General features: G+C 45.3%; 1 long non-coding RNA gene across 1 annotated transcript; it reads right to left on the minus strand.

Annotated features, from left to right (window-relative positions):
• Positions 1–1,607: 1,607 nt before the first annotated feature.
• LOC307208366 lies at positions 1,608–3,754 on the minus strand. Its single transcript, XR_013835122.1, has 3 exons — positions 3,623–3,754; positions 2,745–2,921; positions 1,608–2,359 (listed from the first exon to the last, which is right to left on the minus strand). It is a non-coding gene; the product is annotated as an uncharacterized lncRNA (long non-coding RNA).
• Positions 3,755–24,372: the final 20,618 nt, after the last annotated feature.

Raw genomic sequence — 24,372 nt, forward strand, 5'->3', positions numbered from 1 at the left:
TCTAAAATACAGGAAACCCAGCAGCTATGCAAGTTTTCACCAAATAGCTAGTCATACCATTTTGGTCAAATCAAATTTCTAATAAAGTCTCAGCGTTAATGGATCGTGTTTCCCGCATTAAACAGCCCTATTTGAACCCCAGGCAAAGAAAATTGGGAGCTACATGCCTCCTTTATCTACAGGATAAAGGGGTACAGATCTCTATTCCAAAATGTTTCACAAATGTGGGTTGTTATGATTTTGCGTGCCCCATCTGGTCATTAGTGGAACGTTCAGCCACCCTCTTATTTACGAGTGAAAATGGCCAGTCAGGATTCATAAGCTTTCAACTATTTTCGCAGTCAATTCAGCCTTATCTTGTGAGCCCCACCACACCCCTCTGGTCATTAGTGGAACGTTCAGCCACCCTCTTATGTATGAGTGAAAATGGCCAGAGAGTTTCAAATATTTGCACCCCAGGCAAAGAAAATTAGGAGCTACATGCCTCCTTTATCTACAGGATAAAGGGGTACAGATCTCTGTTCCAAAATCTTTCACTAATGTGGGTTGTTATGATTTTGCGTGCCCCATCTGGTCATTAGTGGAACGTTCAGCCACCCTCTTATTTACGAGTGAAAATGGCCAGTGAGGATTCCTAAGCTTTCAATAACTTCTCAGTCAATTCAGCCTTATCTTGTGAGCCCCACCACACCCATCTGGTCATTAGTGGAACGTTCAGCCACCCTCTTATGTATGAGTGAAAATGGCCAGAGAGTTTCAAATATTTGCACCCCAGGCAAAGAAAATTGGGAGCTACATGCCTCCTTTATCTACAGGATATAGGAGTACAGATCTCTATTCCAACATGTTTCACAAATGTAGGTTGTTATGATTTTGCGTGCCCCATCTGGTCATTAGTGGAACATTCAGCCACCCTCTTATGGATGAGTGAAAATGGCCAGAGAGTTTCAAATATTTCCTCAATCATTTCAGCCTTACCATTAGCAGACAAAGTTTTCTGCCCTTTATGTACAGGAAAATATGGTCAAGGCTCATTCTTACTAATTATGAATTTGTATGTGCTTAAAGGTTTGCTGGACTTTAGCATGTTTGAAGTTTTGCTTACAAATGGCTGACAAAATGGTGGAAACCGCTAAATACCCACTCCAATCCTCGCAGACACATTTCCTTCCATACAGCCACAGATCCACAGGGTTGGAAGAGACCCTGGGGTCACCTAGTCCAACTCTCTAAAATACAGGAAACCCAGCAGCTATGCAAGTTTTCACCAAATAGCTAGTCATACCATTTTGGTCAAATCAAATTTCTAATAAAGTCTCAGCGTTAATGGATCGTGTTTCCCGCATTAAACAGCCCTATTTGAACCCCAGGCAAAGAAAATTGGGAGCTACATGCCTCCTTTATCTACAGGATAAAGGGGTACAGATCTCTATTCCAAAATGTTTCACTAATGTGGGTTGTTATGATTTTGCGTGCCCCATCTGGTCATTAGTGGAACAATCAGCCACCCTCTTATTTACGAGTGAAAATGACCAGTCAGGATTCATAAGCTTTCAACTATTTCCGCAGTCATTTCAGCCTTATCTTGTGTGCCCCACATTACCCCTCTGGTCGTTAGTGGAACGTTCAGCCACCCTCTTATGTATGAGTGAAAATGGCCAGAGAGTTTCAAATATTTTAGCCTTACCATTAGCAGACAAAGTTTTCTGCCCTTTATGTACAGGAAAATATGGTCAAGGCTCATTCCTACTAATTATGAATTTGTATGTGCTTAAACGTTTGCTGGACTTTAGCATGTCTGAAGTTTTGCTTTTAAATGGCCAAAAATGGTGAAAACCTCTAGAATCTGGATACTCACTCCAATGCCTCTACCAAGCCGCCTCTACCATTGCTATCAGTAGGTTCATCCTCAAAATGCCTTATTTGTTTTTTACACACTGAAATCCGCAAGGCAACTGTTAGAAGACAAAGGAAGCAGTTTGATGCATCAGATTTTAAAATGGCTATTCTAAATGTATTACCTTGGGAGCAGAAGTGCTTGTGAGGATCCAAACATGGTTTGGATCCTACTGGATTTATACACATCTGAAGGAATAAAAACTCAACAATATTTTGGTGAGCCTTTTCTGCAGTTGCCCAGTAACTACAATTAGGTATATAATACTCTCACCCTTAGTTGGTTGCTTTTTGCTGCTGCTTCTTTTGGCTTTCTCAGTTATTTCCTCCTTTTTTTGCTTCCCCCAGAACCAATTCTTGATCCTAGTGGCTTCCAACTCTTTTCTTGTTCAATAGTTTTCGTGCCTTCATTCTGTTCTAACTTCACCAGTCTGAAGTGGCTCCTGGAATGCTTGTCAGTTGCCTTGATTCCCATCAGGGAAAAGGGTGGGGTATTAACAACAACAACAACAACAACAACAACAACAACAACAATGCCTCTTCCTAGCTTCATATGCCAAATGCCACCACTTTTAAGCCAGCTGCTCAAGAGGGTTTGTTATTCTATTCCTTGGAAGCCACATTATAAATAAAATGAAGTTCTGCCCATCAGCAAAGGAGCTTATCTATAGTCCCCAAGAAGGTATCACAAAATGTCTGCAAAGCATTTTTGTCAACAAGGCAACCTGAGATAACATAAAATTAAAAGGAACTATGTTGTCTTCTCCCCCTCTGCTTTGCTCTTTATCACATGCACAGCCTCCCCCGCCCCCCCGGATCCACCTACCCTTCTCACTTCTAAGTCTTACCTATGTTAAAATCTTCCCAATCTTGGTTTTACTAACTTCTGCAGCGAAGTTCTGGAGCGAATGGTCGCAGACCTGATCCAGGTGTTCTTGGAAGAAGCTGATTTTCTGGATCCATTTCAATCAGGGTTTAGGCCTGGTTTTGGCACAGAAACTGTCTTAGTCACCCTGTGTGATGACCTGTCAAGAGAGAGACAAGGGAAACATGTCCCTGTTAATTCTTCTCGACCTCTCAGCGGCTTTCGCTGCCATTGACCACAGTATCCTTCTGGAGCAACTCTCTGAACTAGGAGTGGGTGGCACCGCTTTGTGGTGGTTCCAGTCCTACTTGGATGCTTGCTCCCGGAGGGTGTTACTTTCAGCCCCGTGGAACCTCCAACAGGGTTTCCGTAGGGCTCAATTCTATCCCCCATGTTGTTTAACCCTGCTCTGGATGGGGTTACACCGCCCCTGAAGGAGTAGGTTTGTAGCTTGGGGGTGCTCCTGGATCCTTTGCTGTTGCCTGAGGCTTAGATCACCTCAGTGGCCCAGAGTGCCTTCCATTAGCTTCGGCTGGTGGCCCAGCTACACCTCTATCTGGACAGGGATAGCCTAACTACTGTTGTCTATGCTCTGGTAACCTCAAGGTTAGATTACTGCAATGCGTTATGCATAGGGCTGCCTTTGATGAAGGTTCGGAAACTTCAGCTGGTGCAGAATACAGTGGCCAGGTTGCTCACTGCAGCAAGATGGTTTGAGCATATTACATCAATCCTGGTCCAACTGCACTGGCTACCAATTAGTTTCTGGGACCAATTCAAAGTGCTGGTGTTGACCTATAAAGCCTTAAACAGCTCAGGACCACAATACTTCAAGGAAAGCCTCTTCCCATATGAACCTACCCAGACCCTGAGATCATCTTCTGAGGCCCTTATTTGTGTGCCTCACCCATGTGAGGTCCAGAGGGTGGCAACACAAGAAGAGGCCTTCTCTGCAGTGGCTCCCCACCTGTGGAATGCTCTCCCCAGTGAGGTTTGCCTGGCGCCTTCACTATATACTTTAGGCACCAAGGCCTTTGCCTGACCTGATCTACATCCTATACCCTTTTAAAAATGCTGGCTCTTTTTGGGGGGTGGGGTTATTGGGTTGTTATTGTTTTGATTTTGTGTATTTGATATTTTATGTGAACAGCCCTGAGACCTTCGAGTATAGGGCGGTATAGAAAACAAACAAACAAACAAACAAACAAACAACAACTTCGGCAACAGAAATCCCAGCCTTCTATTTTCTGTATTTATTCTTCAATCTGCTTGAAGCAGACTTCATACCCACCTACCGTCATTTCCTGTGCTCCTTTTCACATCCAAAGACTTGTTGGCTGAAAGGTAAATAAACTTGATTTCGCCCCTCACATTCTTTCATTTCTTAGTTTTCCCTTGTATCTCTTTTTAAAGTTGTAAATAATAATTTTTCTGTGCCTTACAATTCCTTTGTTTACTTAAAAAAAAAATACTAGTTATAGTTTTGAAAAGAAATCTAACCTAAGCTGGTTTTAGTTTCCATTTTAAACCTATTCCCCCAGCCTCCCTCTCTGTTATGTACTAAGCTTGGATCCTAGAACAATAGGCAGGTAGGATCCTAGAATGCAACAACTGGATTGGCCTGCAGGAGCAGCCCAATCAGATCCCAGGAAGAAGTTAATCAGCCTATTAGGCTGGTAGGGTCCTAGGATGCAACAACTGATTGGCCTGCAGTAGCAGCCCAATCAGGCTCCAGGAGGGAAACATAATCAACCAATCAGATGGGACTCATTGTGTAAATAATGTAAATAAGCCTGAGGTTTGAGGGGAAATTCATTTGCTGTTTTTCAAGCTGCAATAAAGAGTGTGAAATCACTACTTGACTCGAGTATATTTCACCCTCCTAATCCCTCTGCTCATTAGCTCCTTCACCTCTGACCAGTGAGAGGGCTAAAACCAGTACTATAGCCAGGGACAGTCTCACTCACTAGAATTTGGCTCGCTCCTTCCACCACCTGTTGGTCATAAGGACACATAAAAAAGTCCCTCAGCCCATTAATACAGTGGATACAAATGTGTATTAGTGCCCACCCCAGTCCCTAATAACAGGGTTGCTGGGGTACCAACTTGAATAAAATATTGGGGGGGGGGCAGTAAGCACCACCCTCCATAATCAATCACATGACATGGCGCACCCCCCATTTGAATGGCAATACCCATCAACTTTTTGGGGGGGTCCCAGCCCCTTCAAATATTTTATTGGGGAGGGGGCTTAAGAAGAGTTAGCTCTTAAGTTGGGGTATATGTCGTTCCTGGATCAATGTCTTTGCTTGCTTTGCTATGTGTAGCACCTGCTGTGCCTTTGAATGGCATTTTGCCCATGTATCACACTGATCTGAGCATTAAAGATTTTGGTAGACTCTGCAGCCTGAGTTCGAATTCTTCACTGAGTGGGAGACGGGAAATTCTCCTCCACTGTGTGCTTTTCTGGAGATTCTCCTGAGCCTCCCATAGCCAGTTTTTCTTGGGGGGGCAGTGTCTATGCTCTTCCCTTTCCCTATAATAAGATGTTCTTGTTCCTCCCATAATTTCTACCCAGTTGTAATTGAAAGTGGCACCATCAACAAACATCTCCCAAGGGATCGCAGGTAGAAAATTGTCTTTCTTGCTTTTATTTTTTTAAATCAAAATCAAAATCAAAGACTTTTCAATTCCGAAATTGGAAATATTATTTAACACAATATGAAGAGGTGTTGATGTGCCAGGTACAGGGAAACATTTTTGTATTGGATTAATTCCCAAACCCAGATAAAATAAAGTAACGGTTTCAATTCCTTTTGCCTTTTTATCTCCTGAATCAAGATCAAAAAATGTTCACAGCAGTCCTGGTCAAAAGTTTGAGTTGTAGCGCTCCAACTATAGGAACATCGCCCAGCTGCGAGGTGTGGAGGCCTCTCCCTACAAGGCCCTTTCTACCTAGCCTAGGGGGCAGGGCCCACACTCACCAGCCCCACTGAAGAGGCTCCTCATAAGGATGGAGGAACATCGCCCGGCTGTGGGGCGTGAAGGCCGCTCCCTGCAAGGCCCTTTCCACCTGGCCTAGGGGGGTGAGGCCTACACTCACCAGCCCCACTGAAGAGGCTCCTCATGAGGCCGGAGGAACATCGCCCGGCTGTGGGGCGTGAAGGCCGCTCCCTGCAAGGCCCTTTCCACCTGGCCTAGGGGGCAGGGCCCACACTCACCAGCTCTACTATGTTAAATATGTATTCTGTACTTGATCTGCTTTGTAATGTTCTATTTTGAAATCTTTATGATAATATTTAAGTTTTCTGTTATGTTGCTTTAACTTTATTCTCTACACTTGACTTTCTTCAGACTGTCTTATTTATGTTTTATTGATTTAATATGCTGTAAACCACTTTGAGATTTTTCTTAAAAATATAAAGCGGTATAGAAATTTATTAAATAAACATCTGCCCACTTCCAGGCTTGTGGTTCTCGAAGATTTTCCAAAAAGTGTAACTAACCACTGACATAATATCTGCAAGTTCCTTTAGTACCCTAGTGTGCAATTCACCAGGTGCTGAAGACTTGAATTAGTTTCAATGGGCTAAGGCTTCCTTTATCACCTCTTCACTTATCTTGGGATGCAACTCTGTCCATTTATCACTTAATCTGCTTTTATGAGGTCAAGTTCAGTTTCCATTGTGTGAGAAGACTGAAGCAATCCTGTCTGCTCCCTGTCACCTGCTAACACTTCTCTGTCCTTCACAACGTGAACCTACCATTTCCTGAACACAGCAAAACACACACACACACACACACAAAACTACCCTCCTTTTGGTTATTTTGAACACTTCTAATAAGCCTTACACACATTGTGAGCTTTAGCCCTGCTGATAATCTGTACAAGCTTTGGCTATTTATCTGAAATTGTCCTCAGTGATTTTCCCTTTCAGAACTCTTTCTTTCTGAAGCTCAAGAGAATACAGTCATGCAAGGGTGTCAGGCCTACAGGTAAATTTTACAAAGTCAGAAGCTATGTGCTTCAACACCCCTCCTCACACCCAAAAAGAACTCATGAAGGTCACCAAAATAAAACTTTGCCACACCAAGTTCAGATACCTAGGGGTACAAATAACCAGAAACCTCAATAAATTGTACCTCTACAACTACAAGCCCCTGTGGCGACAAATTAACAAAGACCTACAGAGATGGAATAACATGAATTTCACTCTCTGACAAAATAGTCATGATTAAAATGATCACACTCCCAAAACTAACCTACCTATTCCAAACCCTCCCAATCTGGATCCCCTCAACCCAACTCCACAGTTGGCAGAGAAAACTACACTCTTTCATCTTCTCACATAAAAAACCAAGAATAAGCCCCAAATACCTGCACCTCCCCACCTCAGAAGGAGGATGGGGAATCCCCAACATAGAAGCATATTACATTGCCTACCAAATACACCATATAATCCCATATATACCCGAAGATGAGAAAAAACAATGGGTACACCTAGAGAGGGACACAATTGAAAATGCCTGCACCACAACATACCCACTCCTCCCAAACAAACTAAAGAAAATTCCCACAACACTTAACAGGTACACACAGACCATGCTCAAAGCATGGAAAACACAAATAGGCAAACTATCCCCAACCCCATCCCCACTAATACCCCTGGCGTACCACCCATTATTCCACCATGCAGCACAAAACCTCCAGATAAAAACCTGGCGAACCAAAGGCTTATATCGCCTAATAGACCTTTATTAAAATAACAAACCTTTGTAAACACAAGAAATACAAGACAAACTAGAAGACACCCAAATGCCCTGGTTAACACAACACCAACTACATGCCAACAATAAAATTAGCAGCAACTAGGCCCCTGACAACCTTCGAAAACCTCCTCCTAACAACAAAGGGAAAGGGTAAAGGGATGGTATCCGCAATATACAAAATACTACTCCAAAATCCCACAAACCCCCTAGACGCAATCAAAAAACAATGGGAGACTGACATAGGCCATGAGATTAACCCCACTCAATGGACCAGAATGTGGTCTAAACCCCCCTTTAAATCCATATCAATGAAAAGGAAAGAACTCACAGTGAAACTTACCTACAGGTGGTACCTAACACCAAAATGTTACCTCACCAAAATGCTGGAGAGGGTGCACCTCCACAGGCACATACCTCCACATGTGGTGGGAGTGTCCCAAAATCCAACTATTCTGGACAACAGCCATGCGAGAAATATGTAAAATAACTAAGCAAGTATTAGACATCACCCCAGAATTGGCCCTAAATATGTTCCAAGACAACAATGCCCATTTACACCACAAAGAACTCATAACCCACCTACTTTCAGCAGCCAGAAACACCATAACCAGACACTGGAGAGACCTGTCAGGAGTAAGCATGGACCAATGGTACCAAATAGTATGGGAAACAGCCCTACTAGAAAAATTAACCAATAAACTGAAACTGACATGGGGACAAACAGAAGAAGACGCCTTCACCCCGGTATGGCTCCCCTTTATCACATACACAGCCCAACAGGACAATGACAATAATCCACCAACAGCATACAAATCAATATGGCTAACCTGATCCAAAACACCCACCCACCCCACTCACACATGAAAACAAAGATCCCTACAGCCAATCACAAACAAACAACCACACCCTAGGCCAACCCCAACCTCTCTCACCACCAAAGGAACGCAAGTGAACAGCACAAGCAACGCTGACACCAAACCCTACATACATTAAGCATAATAGAAACATCGCCACCCGACCCCACCCCCACCCATCTTCCCTCCCTCCACCCCCCTTTTTTTTCTTCTCCCCCTAATGTCTCAACAAATGAAACGGATTTGTAAAAATGTTACATGGAAAAAATACGAGGCATTACACTATTCTGTAAAACAAGAAAATCTTTAATAATAAAAAAAGAGAGAGAGAGAATACAGTCATACCTCGGTTTACAGGTGCTCCAGGTTGTGCATTTTCGGGTTGTGCACTGCGCTGAACCCGGAAGTACCAGAATGGGTTACTTCTGGGTTTCGGTGCATGCACTGAAGCGCTAAATCGCGCTGCGGGTTGCGAACGTGCCTCCCACACGGATCACATTCGCAACCCGAGCGTCCACTGTACAGTGGTACCTCAGGTTACAGAAGCTTTAGGTTACATACAGTTCAGGTTACAGACTCCGCTAACCCAGAAATAGTACCTCAGGTTAAGAACTTTGCTTCAGGATGAGAACAGAAATTGCATGGTGGCGGCACGGCAGCAGCGGGAGGCCCCATTAGCTAAAGTGGTACCTCAGGTTAAGAATGGCTTCAGGTGAAGAACGGACCTCCGGAACGAATTAAGTTCTTAACCTGAGGTACCACTGTAGTCATTTTGGGTCCAATGCCTAAAGCCAATACCGCACACGTTCTGTAACCAATGAAGTTGTGGCCTTTCTTAGCCCATTAACCTAGAATGCTGGTGTCCACGTGCCTTTATTCACCAAAGGAGGGGGCGGTGGGGCCTTGACATGCAATGAACATGATGAAATGTGCTTCCATGTCAAAAAGATTTACTCTGCACAAAGTAAAACTGGCCTGTCATGGAGAATATCCTAGCATCTTCCTTCCACTGGCATGCTAGATTTTAATTGCAATCATTTCTTTTTGCACCCAGGAGCAGTTCATTATGCAAGCTTCCCTCCTGCCTTAAGAATTGCCTCCTGCCTTACTGCACCTGTTCAGTAAGATGTACCTTTCAGCTCAAATGCCATACAGTGGTACCTCAGGTTACAGACGCTTCAGGTTACATACGCTTCAGGATACAGACTCTGCTCACCCAGAAATAGTACCTCAGGTTAAGAACTTTGCTTCAGGGCAAGAACAGAAATTGCACGGCAGCTGCATGGTGGCAGTGGGAGGCCCCATTAGCTAAAGTGGTACCTCAGGTTAAGAACAGTTTCAGGTTAAGAACGGACCTCTGGAACGAATTAAGTTCTTAACCCGAGGTACCACTGTAAATATGTTTGGGCTGAACATATTCGGGGTGTTTCTAGAGTGGTCTCCCTGCTCTAAAAATATCCTAGAAAAATATAATTGTCCATCGATAGATTATCATACTTGACAGTTCAGAATGAATCCCAGACTGTTTATATGGTTGTATCTACATAGATCCTCACTTTAGCCAAGATGCTTCTATTCCACCCTATTCCACCTCTGCTTCCTGATGTTAATCTGAAGATTTAACCAATTTATTAAGACTCCTTCAAAGGGGAAATATCAATTATTGCTCTGGGGCTGTGCTCTGGGGCAGGGAGAGGCAGTTCTGCAAGTTTGCAGCCCAAACTGGCTGTGGATGAGGGCACACAGTCCCCATCCCACTGGCATGGCTGTGAGAAAGAAGTTGGAAGCTTTTGCTTCCGTTTCAGATTAAGCACAGCTTGCCATGTTGTTCAAACCAGACAAACTAGGCTATTTGAAACAGGCCAACATCAAGCCAGAGTTTACCAAGTTAGCTTGTTTCAACTAGCCATAAAGGTAAAGGGACCCCTGACCATTAGGTCCAATTGTGGCCGACTCTGGGGTTGCGGCGCTCATCTCACTTTATTGGCCGAGGGAGCCAGTGTACAGCTTCCGGGTCATGTGGCCAGCATGACCAAGCCGCTTCTGGCAAACCAGAGCAGAGCACGCAAACACCGTTTACCTTCCTGCTGGAGCGCTACCTATTTATCTACTTGCACTTTGACATGCTTTCAAACTGCTAGGTTGGCAGGAGCAGGGAGCGAGCAACGGGAGCTCACCCCGTCGCTGGGATTCAAACCGCCGACCTTCTGATCAGCAAGTCCTAGGCTCTGTGGTTTAACCCACAGCGCCACTTGCGTCCCTCAACTAGCCATAGTTAGGGTTAATTATGCTGTGTTCACACGACAGGCGAAACTGGAGGTAATCTGAAATGGGTGTTTATGATCTCTTATTTGTGGCTGCCCTAGAGAGGGGCATGGAAGAGGCCAAGGCTCAATGGGGCTCATTCTTGTTCTGTTAAGCCATCTGTAGCGCATGAAGGAGATGGAGTGGCAGTGGCATCCTTTTGTTATTGGTGATGCACTCACTGGGGCAGGGGTGAAGTGTGGCAAGGTGGCAGCAAGGCTCAAGGTGTGTGTGGCATGTTATGCTTGCAGGACACCAAGACTTATCAGGCTGCAGCTCCCCACTAAACTCAATGTTGCCACCAGGAGGGTGCCACTGCCACCCCAACCTTTTCACATGCCACTGCTATGCTAAACCATGGTTTGGTGCTTTATCTGAACACACTCGTTATGCCTATCTTTGCCCTATATCTAAAATGTACTAAGTGCTGAGGAACATATGTGCAGCAAATAAACATGAATGCATGTCTACTGCAGGAAGGTACTGTTTCTGTTGAAAGTCTCTCGACATATTTCTGTCCATGAACCAATACAGTCGGAGAGAAATAACAAGTCTTTTTGGAGAGCTGAAAGCCGTTTGAAAGAGGATCACTGTTTATCGCAAGCTTCCTCAACCTCAGCCCTCCAGATGTTTTGAGACTACAGTTCCCATCATCCCTGACCACTGGTCCTGCTAGCTAGGGATCCTGGGAGTTGTAAGCCAAAAACATATGGAGGGCCGAGGTTGAGGAAGCCTGGTTTATCGTGTACACTATCATAAGAATATACCCTCCAACATTTCTTCGATGAAAATAGGGACATCCTATTCAATAATAATAATTTTATTATTTATATGCACACACCATGTTACCTCTCAGCTGTTCAACTGTAGTGGCAAATAGCTTATAATTGATCCATTCTCCGTTGACTTAGGCCTGACGTCTTCAAAGCCCTCCTGAGCTACCAGTTACCACCTCCTCTTGGGTCAGTTAATCACATAATGCATTATGTGAAATGTTCCCAGTGCAGGACTACAGGATCATATTAACAAAACTGCTTGTGGCTGGTTGTTAAAAGCAATGTAAACCATGGGTTGGCATTACATCTGAACCAGCTCCAAGAAAGCCAGGGGGAAGAGTGAAGGGATCTTCATCAACTGACTTAAAAGATACTGACAATATTTGCAGAGAGATTAGATGGCATTTGTACCACACTTTCCAATGCATTATCCCAGTGCTTTTTTCTGGGTGTATGCAGGCATACGCATACCGCTAAACATTTTGTGAATCTTTGTACTTTTGTCCATTTACTGTATTTATTTCCCCCGATTTGAACTATAAAATGGTGATTTTCTTGAGTCAAAATGAGAGTACCCCTAAACATTTCTTAAGAAAAAGAGCACTGCATTATCCCATCACTTCACTTATCGCTGAAAGTCCAATCTTTTGGAGAAGAAGGTTGTTACTCAAGACCTACCAATCAACTACAATTGCACAGCTTGAATTTGCCAATACAGTGGTACCTCAGGATGCGAATGGGATCCGTTCCGGAGCCCTGTTCGCATCCCGAACAGAACGTAAGACGCAACAGTGCGTCTGTACCTGCGCTAGTTGCATTTCACCGCTTCCGTGCATGTACATGACATGATTTTGACCGTCTGCACATGCGCAAGCGGCGAAACCCGGAAGTAACACGCTCCGTTACTTCCGGGTCACCGCAGAGCGCAACCCAAAAGCGCTCAAACTGAAGTGTATTTATCCCGAGGTATGACTGTAGGTGTTTGTTGCTATTTTGGGGTGGGATTCTATCTGGAAGCACCCTAAAAGTCTATCAAATTCTACAGTAGGTTCAATAGTCACTCCTCCGCAGCGAACTTTGGGAACTGTAGCTCTGGTGAACAGATTAGGAGACCCCTAACAGCTCCCATGGGACGCGGGTGGTGCTGTGGGTTAAACCACAGAGCCTAGGACTTGCCGATTAGAAGGTTGGCGGTTCGAATCCCCGCAACGTGGTGAGCTCCCATTGCTCGGTCCCTGCTCCTGCCAACCTAGCAGTTCGAAAGCACGTCAAAGTGCAAGTAGATAAATAGGTACCGCTCTGGCAGGAAGGTAAACGGCGTTTCCGTGTGCTGCTCTGGTTCGCCAGAAGCGGCTTGGTCATGCTGGCCACATGACCCGGAAGCTGTACTCCGGCTCCCTCGGCCAATAAAGCGAGATGAGCACCGCAACCCCCAAGTCGGCCACGACTGGACCTAATGGTCAGGGGTCCCTTTGCCCTTTACCTTATCTGGACCAGGGGTCATCAAACCTTTTCAGCAGGGGGCCAGTCATAGCTGTCAACGTTTCCCTTTTTTTAAGGGAAATTCCCTTATTCTGAATAGGATTCCTCTCAAGAAAGGGGAAAAGTTGACAGCTATGGGGCCAGTCCACTGTCCCTCAGACCTTGTGGGGGGGGGGGGCGGACTACAGTGGTACCTCTGGATGCGAACGGGATCCGTTCCGGAGCCCCATTCGCATCCAGAAGCGAACACAACTTGCGTCCGCGGGTCGCGATTCGCCACTTCTGCGCATGCACGTGACGTCATTTTGATCGTCTGCGCTTGCACGAGCGGCAAAACCCGGAAGTAACACGCTCCATTACTTCTGGGTCGGCGCAGCACGCAACCCGAAGATAATTATCCTGAAGCTTCTTCAACCCGAGGTATGACTGTATATTGGGGGGGGGGGGAATGAATGAATTCCTATGTCCCACAAATAACCCAGAGATGCATTTTAAATAAAAGGACACATTCTACTCATGTGAAAACACGCTGATTCCTGGACTGTCCACGGGCCAGATTTAGAAGGCGATTGGGCCGCATCCGGCCCTCGGGCCTTAGTTTGCCTACCTATGATCTGAACCATCACATCCAGTCCTGGAACAACCCCAGTAGAGCCCCATCCGTGCAGCATGGTCAGAGAGACTGCGGTCGAGGCATTCAGTGTCTCGCTGGCCCAGGCACACGGCTGCCTCGGAGGCAGATCTGCAGTCGAGGTTCCGACTCAGGTTACTCATACCGCCAAAACTGCAGCGATTTGTCTCGGATACCCATGAACTCAAAGGTGTTGAAGAGCAGGTGGGACGCCTGGAGCCCCTCACACCCCCTCCTGCTTATGAAAACGCAACTGTGGAGGTCTTTGAAAAAGAATTTCAGCCCCCCAGGCTATGAGAACAGTGCACCGTGGACACTTTTTCATCAGACTTCCTTCAGTGGTCATCTTGTTGCAATCCATATAAATTCAGTAAATAAATAAAATAAACAAACAGTGGATTTGTCCTGGGGAAAGTGGCAGGGCAAATGGCAAAAGCCGCTCTCAAGACCCTTGATGAACTTTTGCGCTTTCACCTATAGGCTTACAGCAGAGCACTATCTGTCTCATACAGACCTTTATCAAATTATATACAACAACAAAAAATTCAGATGGCCTTTCCTAATGTGGAAGCAATCTTGCGGCTATTTCTTAGCTTTATGGTTGCTAACTGCTTGGGAGAGAGGAGTTTTTCAAGACTCAAAATAATTTAAAATGAATTAGCGGCCACAATGTCTCAAGAGAGGTCCGCACTGAGCATTCTGTACATTGAAAGTGACAAACTTAGACAAACAACTTTTGACGAAGTTTTGGATGATTTTGCTATGAGGAAGGCGAGGAAAAAATATTTATAGTCTTACTGTATTTGATGGTTGTAGTTTACTTCTTAATATGTATTTTAAAACTGACTGTTTAATGAGAACCTAAAGTAAAATCTAAAAGTGCCACACTGTCAAGTAATCATGATCATATTATTTACACTTCTCAGGCAATATAATTTGTAAACTCAATGTTGTTGTTTTTTAAATAATAACATTACAACTTCATTTTCCTAAAAAGTAATGCTGATTCCACAAAAGGTTTACAAAGTTCAGTTACTGCAGAAATTTTTCAGTGTTAATTTTAACATTTATGCATTTATTTATTTTTAAATCACCATGGTATTTAACAATAACATCTTATGTCCTTTAGAGGAGAAAAAGGTAAATTGCAAAATTTTAAATACCTGTCATCATCCTTGGCTTCACTCAATTTTGTTTATAACACTCTTCCATTTTCTTCTAGTCGTGAGCGTGAGGGATTGGGGTAGCCCCTCACATGTGGAGCAGCCTAGGGTCTCTCTCCATCTAGATCCAGCCCTGACTGAGGGAAGCGGAGTTGTGTATAAGCCACTCGGACAGCCTTTTCGGCTTAAGGGTGGGGTATAAATTCTGTAAACAAATAAGCTGCAAGTAAGGGGGGGAAGAGCAGTACCTCTTCAGACTGCAGACCAGGTTGCAGCTCATATCTCCCCCGCCACAAACACACACAGAGAAAATCAAGGTTGTCCTTGACATTTTGAGATGTAGGGGATTTAGCACAGGTAGGAACATTTGCTGATGTTATTCTTCACTTGGCATTGGGCGAGTGATTATCATGAGTGGATCTGTGTGCATTGCTGTTCTTAATTATGTTTAGAAATTGCCTCTTCTCTAAGGAGTTGAGAGTGCAGTATGTAGCTGACATTCCTACCCATTTTATTCTCACAACGTGGGTGTGTGGCCAGCCCAAGAACACTGTAATCTTCATGGCTGAGTGGGATCTTTTTTTCTTTTTAAAGGTTTTTATTAGGAATATCAACATAACATATTATCAAAACACTTATCATCCTTAATTCCCCCCCCCATTTTTTCCCTCCTCCCTCTCCATAAAAAGAACCCACCCTCCCCTCCCCCCCAGGCTTTTCTCAGCTCCTCCCTCTGATTTTTTTAATACATGTACTTCTCTGCATATTATAAAATTATAAAGATCCTTAATTTATCTATCTATGTGTTATTAAAAATAAATTTGTATATGTTTATTCAAAACCTGCCAAGGAGTCCAATTCATTTTGTTGTTTCTTTAAATACTTTGTAAAAGGTTCCCATTGTTCTTTAAAGTCACAGTTGTCCTTGTCACACAGCCTGTGTGTCAGTTTTGCCAGTTCCACATAATCCACCAGGTTCTCTTGCCACAGTTCTTTAGTCAGGATTTCTTCGTTCTTCCATCCTTGTGCTATTAAGACTCTTGCCGCCATTGTTGCATACATGAAAATATTCTTAAATTTCCTTGGCAGGTCTTTCCCTACAATCCCTAACAAAAATGCTTCAGGTTGTTTAACAAATGTTAATTGGAACATTTTCTTCAACTCATTATATATCATTTCCCAGAATTTTCTAATTTTACTGCAATCCCACCACATAGGATAAAAAGTTCCTTCTTTTTCCTTACATTTCCAAAACATGTTTGAACCAGTTTTGTACATTCTTTCTATCTGCACTGGTGTTATATACCATCTATACATCATTTTCATATAGTTTTCTTTCAACAAAGAGCAATCTGTAAATTTTAAGTCAGTTTTCCACAATCTTTCCCAGTCTTCAAACATTATATTATGACCTATATATTGTGCCCATTTAATCATGACTGATTTCACCTCTTCATCTTTTGTTTCCCATTCTAGCAGAATACTATATGCACCTTTCAATAGCTTTACCTTCCCTTCTACAACTTCCTTCTGAAATCTAGATGTGGTATAACTAAATCCTTTCTTTTGGTCTTCTTTATAGATCTCATGTAGTTGCCAATAGTGTACCCAACTCTGAAAATGGTCTTTTATTTCTTCATAATCTCTTAATTGGAACATGGGTGGCGCTGTGGGTTAAACCACAGAGCCTAGGACTTGCCGATCAGAAGGTCGGTGGTTCGAATCCCGGCGACAGAGTGAGCTCCCGTTGCTCGGTCCCTGCTCCTGCCAACCTAGCAGTTTGAAAGCACATCAAAGTGCAAGTAGATAAATAGGTACGGCTCTGGCGGGAAGGTACACGGCGTTTCCATGCGCTGCTCTGGTTTGCCAGAAGTGGCTTAGTCATGCAGGCCACATGACCCAGAAGCTGTACACCGGCTCCCTCGGCCAATAAAGCGAGATGAGCGCCGCAACCCCAGAGTTGGTCACGACTGGACCTAATAGTCAGGGGTCCCTTTACCTTACCCTTTTAATCTCTTAATTTCCATTTTCCTTCTTGATCCTTTAACAGGTCAACATATGTAAGCCACTTTCCTTTCTTTCCAAGTGGTTTGAGCAGTAAAGATGGCTGAGTGGGAACTGATGAACCTGGATCTCCCCTCTTCTACTCAAATGTTCTGATCACTACACCCCACTGCTGTTACAGATTGCAGTGCCCCCGTCATGCCAACTCTCTGAATAAATACCCCTGGGACTTGAAACAAAATGTTTCACTATGGAATGCTCTGTGTTCAGGATTCTGGCCTCGCATACCACCCCCTGCCCACCCACTTGCTCTGGTCTCACTCCCCCACCACCCTTTTTCCTCCCTTAATGATGTTATAGATTGAGAGAGGAGGAGACCCCCAAACCCTAGAAATTAATGAATGGTAGAATTTTGATTATTTGGAATGTGAAGGGAGTGATGCAAACTGCAGAGGAATTCCTGGGCTAGCCTATGCCAAATGACCTGACCAAGCTAAAGCCATTGAGAAACAGGTGAGAGTCATTGAGGGCTATTGGAAATGTAAGAGAACTGTGTTCCCCCCTTGCCCTGAGGTGTAAACAGAGATCGGGGAATAGAAGGTTGCCAGGGTGGGTGGACCTGAGGGGACAGGAAAAGAGAGGTTTGGGCAACAGTTCCTGGGAAGAAGTGGGGGAGACTGGTATCCATCTTTGGGCAGGCTGGCTGAAGGCTGGCTGCACTGCTGTGGGGAACAAGCCCCTCTTGAAATGACTATGCAGTAAGGTCTGGACTCCCTCCAGGTGTAAATAGGTGAATAAACCACATTTCTCAAACGTATGACAGTCCCCATCATTTCTCGATCCTCCAAAGGAACACAGACCCTGCGTGAATGCCTGGAGCCCCGTGGACTCTTGCCACCACTAAGCAGAGAGAGGGGGAGGCATCCAAATTTTGTAACAATATTTTTGGTACTTCTGCAAATCTTGGGATTTCCCCCAAGTCTGCTGATATCTCCCTCTTTTGTGCTGATGGTGCTGTTTCATCTGCAGAGCCATCACCACTCCACAGCCTGAACCACAGAAATAGTGGGAATAACAGCCTAACGTCCTGACTGGCTTCCATCAAGAGTGCCTGCTGTGGCTGCCTTCTTTTATTTTATCAGACATAAAACAAAACAAAACAAAACCCCCAAGCTCTGTCAAAAGCATTGCTAGGACATTAAAAGGGTTGGGGCATAGTGCCATGACACAAATTTGCACAACAGGTGCCTGCATAAATTCAGGAACCTTTTAGATGGAAAGCCACACTGTGTCAGCAAAGTAATAATAATAATAATCCTAAGGAAAAGGGAGGTAGAGATGGGAGATCCAGGGCCTGGTGCAGAAGACCCTGGAGCTGAGATTCCCTGGGCCCATGCCCTCACATCACTTCTGAGGTTTCCACATGGGATGACACTCCCAGCTTCCATTCACATCTCCACTGCCTGCGGCCTTGAACAAAACCAGCCAGTCATTCCAGCCCATCTTGACAGTGTATCAGCAGCAAAGGGAGATAAAGGGAAGCCGGAGGAGAAGGGGGCTGGATGTAGTTGTTTGCAAGGTGGGGTGGAGCCACTGCATCACCTCCTTATTAGGAGCAAGAATAATATAACTGTAGAGTTGGAAGGGACTCAAAGGACCATCTAGTCCAACCCCTTGTAATGCAGGAATAGGCAGCTGTTCCGTATAGGGATTGGACCTGCAACCTTGGCATTATCAGCACCACGCTCTAATCAACTGAGAGTGGGGAGGTTGGTGCAGTGCAGATGCACTAGCAGAACTGGCTCTGCTGGTGTGTTTGCATTGAGTCAACCTCTCTGCTGCCTCGTCCTCCCGGTATGCAACAGGGATCTACCCTCCCAGGAAGCTGTGTCTCCAGTGGCTCCAACACTTCCTGCTGACCACTTCTAGAACTTCAATGTTGTTGGCAGAGTAGGTAAATTGCAGCTAGGAAGCCAAAACATATGCAATACTGACTTTAACTGAAATTTAAAAAATATCCAAACACTTATTAAAATATTCAAAAGCCTATATACTTGCAGAAAAGCCTAAACTTGCAGAGGGGAAGTAGGTGGCACTGTGGTCTAAACCACTGAGCCTCTTGGACTTGCTGATCAGAAATTGGCAGTTCAAATCCAAGCGACAGGGTGAGCTCCCATTGCTCTGTCCCAGCTGCTGCCAACCTAGCCGTTCAAAAGCATGCCAGTGCAAGTAGATAAATAGGTACCACTGTGATGTGAAAGTAAACAGTGTTTCTGTGCACTCTGGCTTCTGTCACGGCATTCCGTTGCGCCAGAAGCAGTTTAGTCATGCTGGCCACATGACGCCAGCTCCCTTGGCCTGAAAGCAAGATGAGCACCCCAACCCCATAGTCGCCTTTGACTGGACTGAACCATCCAGGGGTCCTCTTACTTGCAGAACGTATAGCTAAAGAATAATATATGCAAAGTATTTACATTCAAATGGGCTTAGCTTTTCTTAGTTGAAGATTATAGTTTCTTCCTTAAACATTCAAACAGTGTCTTTCTCTTTTTCCAATACTTGCACTCAGCCTTCGGCACGTGACCCAGCCAGGCCATGCAGTTCCTTCTGAGAGGTTCCCACTTTCTCCTTCCAGCAGACTTCTCCTTACTGCTTCTTTGGGAGAACATCAACTTCTGTACTTATTTCTGTCACACACACTCACACAGAAACATCAGCACTCCTCTCCTCTATTGCATTTATCCAGCACTCCTCTCCTCTATTGCATTTATCCAACATTGTCTAGGGGGAATTTTACTTTTTAAAATATGGCAACCCTAACATTGTCTCTTCTTCAGTGTTCAAGGAGATGCAGCCATTACAGTCAAGTCACTCCCATGTGACCAAAATTAAACAATCACACTAGCTACTGGGGGACAATCCAGAATTAAACACACAGTAATACATTTAAGCATTCCCAGTTTCAGTAAAGTAAATAACTATACTTTACAAATGTGATACAGCTATTGTTACTCACCACCCCAACCTATAAGTGGTGGGATAAACCAGGTTCCAGGCGCTCACTCTGGGTTCAGCTTCCTTGGAGTTAAGGGTGGTGTACTATGCAGGTGGCGCTGTGGGTTAAAGCCTCAGCGCCTAGGGCTTGCCGATCGAAAGGTCGGCGGTTCGAATCCCTGCGGCGGGGTGCGCTCCCGCTGCTCGGTCCCAGCGCCTGCCAACCTAGCAGTTCGAAAGCACCTCCGGGTGCAAGTAGATAAATAGGGACCGCTTACCAGCGGGAAGGTAAACGGCGTTTCCGTGTGCGGCTCTGGCTCGCCAGAGCAGCGATGTCACGCTGGCCACGTGACCCGGAAGTGTCTCCGGACAGCGCTGGCCCCTGGCCTCTTAAGTGAGATGGGCGCACAACCCCAGAGTCTGTCAAGACTGGCCCGTACGGGCAGGGGTACCTTTACCTTTACCTTACTATGTATTCAGGATAAGTGGCTTTATTTACACATATAGATATACTCTGAGCATAGGATGGAGGGGCTCACTGCATGAACACCCCAACAGATATTGCTCCTTCATTCATCACAATTTTGGATCCAGGCCAGAAGAGCACATCTTTCTGTCTCCAGCTCCTTGTCTACCAGCCACGTGTGGGAGAGAAGGCCCATGCATTTGTCCCATGGCATAGAGCAACTTATTTGGTCATGCTAATGATGGCACTTGAGCCTGTTGGAACAAGTAGATATTCACTTGCATGTGGAAGGATGGCAAGGAGGGAGCCAGTCTGGCTTCTCTAGGGAAGGAGTTCCAGAGTCTGGGAGCAGCCACCACTGAGAGGGTCCTCTCTCCCATCCCCACTAAGGGTGGGTGGCAGGACCGAGAGAAGGGCCTTGCCTAAAGATCTCAGAACCTAGGCAGGTTTGTATGACAGAATGTGGTCTTCCACTCCCACTGGAAGGGGCTCTGGGCATCATACAGACTGACACCCAGCCACCCAAACTCACAACAGTATAATCTGCAGCAGGGCAGCTAAATCTAAAACAAAGCAAAGTAACAATTTTTAAAAGAAGAGCCTGGCTGGCAGATTCAGCCAGCCTTACTGCAGCCAGAACACTATGCCAGAATGACTATGTCACGCTGTGAGAATGATGTGAAACCCACAAGGCTGGCCACAAAACCACAGCAGAGAGTATGCTTGTGCTGAGCCCATCACCACTTCAAGCCTGCTTCCTCTTCACTCTGTGTCAGCAAGACATGCTTGGATGGTCAGAGGGCATACAGCATGTGCTCAGGGCCATCTTTTAGTAGAGATCAGCAACTGAGGGTTGATATCTGTGTTTGATGCACATCTCAAGGAGAATGCAAAGCAGAGAGAAAGAATTTTCAGTAGTGATGCCCCCTTTTGCTGATTGACAGTGGAATGGACCTCAGGAGGTTGTGGACTCTCCTTCCTTGGAAGTTTTTAAGCAGAGGTTGGATGGCCAACTAGTTGTTGTTGTTTAGTCGTGTCCAACTCTTTGTAACCCCATGGACCAGAGCACACCAGGCACTCCTGTCTTCCACTGCCCCCCGCAGTTTGGTCAAACTTTGAGAACACTGTTCAACCATCTCATCCTCTGTTGTCCCCTTCTCCTTGTGCCCTCCATCTTTCCCAACATCAGGGCCTTTTCCAGGAAGACTTTTCTTCTCATGAGGTGGCCAAAGTATTGGAGCCTCAGCTTCAGGATCTGTCCTTCCAGTGAGCACTCAAAGCTGATTTCCTTAAGAATGGATAAGTTTGATCTTCTTGCAGTCCGTGGGACTCTCAAGAGTCTCCTCCAGCACCGTAATTCAGAAGCATCAATTATTTGGCAATCGGCCTTCTTTATGGTCCAGCTCTCACTTCCATACATCACTACTGGGAAAACTATAGCTTTAACTAGACGGACCTTTGTCGGCAAGGTGATGTCTCTACTTTTTAAGATGCTGTCTAGGTTTGTCATTGCTTTTCTCCCAAGAAGCAGGCGTCTTTTAATTTTGTGACTGCTGTCACCATCTACAGTGATCATGGAGCCCAATAAAGTAAAATCTCTCACTGCCTCCACTTCTTCCCCTTCTATTTGCCAGGAGGTGATGGGACCTGTGGTCATGATCTTAGTTTTTTTGATTTTGAGCTTCAGACCTTATTTTGCGCTCTCCTCTTTCACCCTGAATTACAGGGGGTTGGACTAAGTGACCCTTGGTATCCCTTCCAGGTATAAGATTCTATGATTCTATGATGCAGCCTAGAATTAGAGACTGTGCCTGTGTGATGCTAATTTCTCCTCTGTCCTTTCAAGCCTCTCCTGGTTCTGGGAGACCAGGGTGGAGACCAGGCTTGTCGCAACTGGAGGGGGAGACACTTGTGCCTCTTCACCAGCCAGACTCATCTCTGCCTCTTGGCCTCTCTCCTCTCCTGCTTCAGCTTCTGCCTCTGATTCTGCACTGCTCTCTGCTGCACACTCTCCCTTCTCACTAAACCCTGTTACCTCTTCTGCTTCCAACAACTCTTCCCATCTTTTCCTTCTGACCACTCATCGTCATTCCACCCCACTCCCATGGCTCTTCCCTGGGGGTTTCCACAGCTGGTTCCTCCCACCATTCCTCTGTTTCCATTCAGTCCCTGACAATGACAGGATTGACTCACGTTAAGCTTGTGTTCCACAAAGACCCCTAGATCCTTTTCACATGTCCTACTAGCAAGCCGGGTGCCTCCCCATCTTAGATTTGTGCTGCTGGTTCTTCCTGCAGAATCTGGCATTTGTTTCTTTTGAAATTCATGTTGTTAAGTTTTTTTATAATTGTTATTAAAGATTTCTTAGTTTACAAAAATAAGTGTGCTGTCTTTTTTTCCCAGCTTTTGTTTTCTACAGATCAGTTTCATTTGTTGTGAGACATTGATGCTGCATGCAGTATTATGTCGAGAAGAAAAGAGGGGGGAAGAGGGGGAGGGGTCAGGTGGTTATGCTTCTATTCTTCTACTGAGTGTATGTGTGGGGTTTTGTTTCGGTGTCACGTGTGGGTTATTCATTTTGTTAGTTTCATCCAGGAAGGCTCACCTGGCGTCCCCTTTTACGAGAAAAACAGGAAGCTGCTTTCTGCAGAATCAGAGCAGCTGTGAGAAGAGAAGGGGTGGCAGTAGCAGAGCCCAAAGAGGCACCAGCTTTTCAGCTACATCTCAGAAAAAGGAACAGTACTGATGAAGGCCATGGCCTTGAAAAGGATCTTGCTGGGCAGATAGAGGTTTCGAGGGGTGCTTTCAGTTCAAGGCTCTCTATCCCTGTTAAAAGAAAAACAGTGATGCATATCAAGGACTTAGAATGCTCTGACGTGCTCCACTGAGGATCAGAATAAACAGTTTGTCTATTCAGTGCTCCAACACCAGACAGGCCCCCCAGACTGAAATATGGGTACCTCTGCAACCCGGTCTTTTTTTGGGTGTGTGGAGGTTCATGGTGGCACAGTGCCACAGAGATGTTGGATAGCTGCTGGGGCATGACAGGAATTCCCGACTTCCTTTGGTTCAGGGCACAAACTGATCCATTGTTTTCGCATCAGAGCTGAAAGATCTGATGGAGTGGAGAGGAAATGTGAGCAGATTGGGCCCAGCCTGAAAGGAAGCCAGATGATTGGGCAACCAGCAGAGCAGAGCACCGGTCTGTCCAAGGGTCAAGAAGTCAGCAAGCAGCCTGAACCACCCCAGGGAAGGGCCAGCGATTCCAGGATTGGCCTTGTGTGTTGCTTTAAATGGAAATTCCCCCTTGCTCCACGAGGGAATATGTTTATTCAGGGGCAATGCCTTTCACCACTTAGCCTTCTGCCCTAGCTCCACAAAATTAATAGATGGGTGATTAAGAGCTCAACAACAACAAATCTTCATGAACTACCTGTTTTGACCAACAACTCCCCTCAACCCAATTCAAGCCTCCTTTGGTGTGATTTCAGCTTACGCTGCATTTGTCTTGCAGTGGCTGTGCATAACAACACTGCATAATTTTATGTTTTTCTCACTTTGGTTCTTTTAATATATTAATAATAATAATAATAATAATAATAATAATATTTGTACCCCGTTCATCTGGCTGGGGAAACCCAGCCACTCTGGGCGGCTTTCAACAAAGATTAAAAATACTTTAAAATGTCACACATTAAAAACTTCCCCGAACAGGGTTGTCTTCAGATGTCTTCTAAATGTCAGGTAGTTGTTTATCTCTTTCACACCTAATGGGAGGGCGTTCCACAAGGTGGGCGCCACTACCAAGAACCTCTGCCTGGTTCCCTGTAGCTTTGCTTCTGGCAGTGAGGGAATCGCCAGAGGCCCTCGGCGCGGGACCTCAGCATCCAGGCAGAATGATGGCGGGTGGAGACGTTCCTTCAGGCATACTGGGCCGAGGCCATTGAGGGCTTTAAAGGTCAGCACCAACACTTTGAATTGTGCTCGGAAATGTACTGGGAGCCAATGTAGGTCTTTCAAGATTGGTGTTATGTGGTCTCAGCAGCCGCCCCTGGTCACCAGTCTAGCTGCTGCATTCTGGATTAGTCCCCCCCCCCCCCATTCTGGATTAATTGTAGTTTCCGGGTCACCTTCAAAGGTAGCCCCACATAGAGCGCATTGCAGTAG

This window comes from Podarcis cretensis (assembly GCF_951804945.1).
Source record: "Podarcis cretensis genome assembly, chromosome: Z".
Taxonomy (NCBI): Eukaryota; Metazoa; Chordata; class Lepidosauria; order Squamata; family Lacertidae; genus Podarcis; species Podarcis cretensis.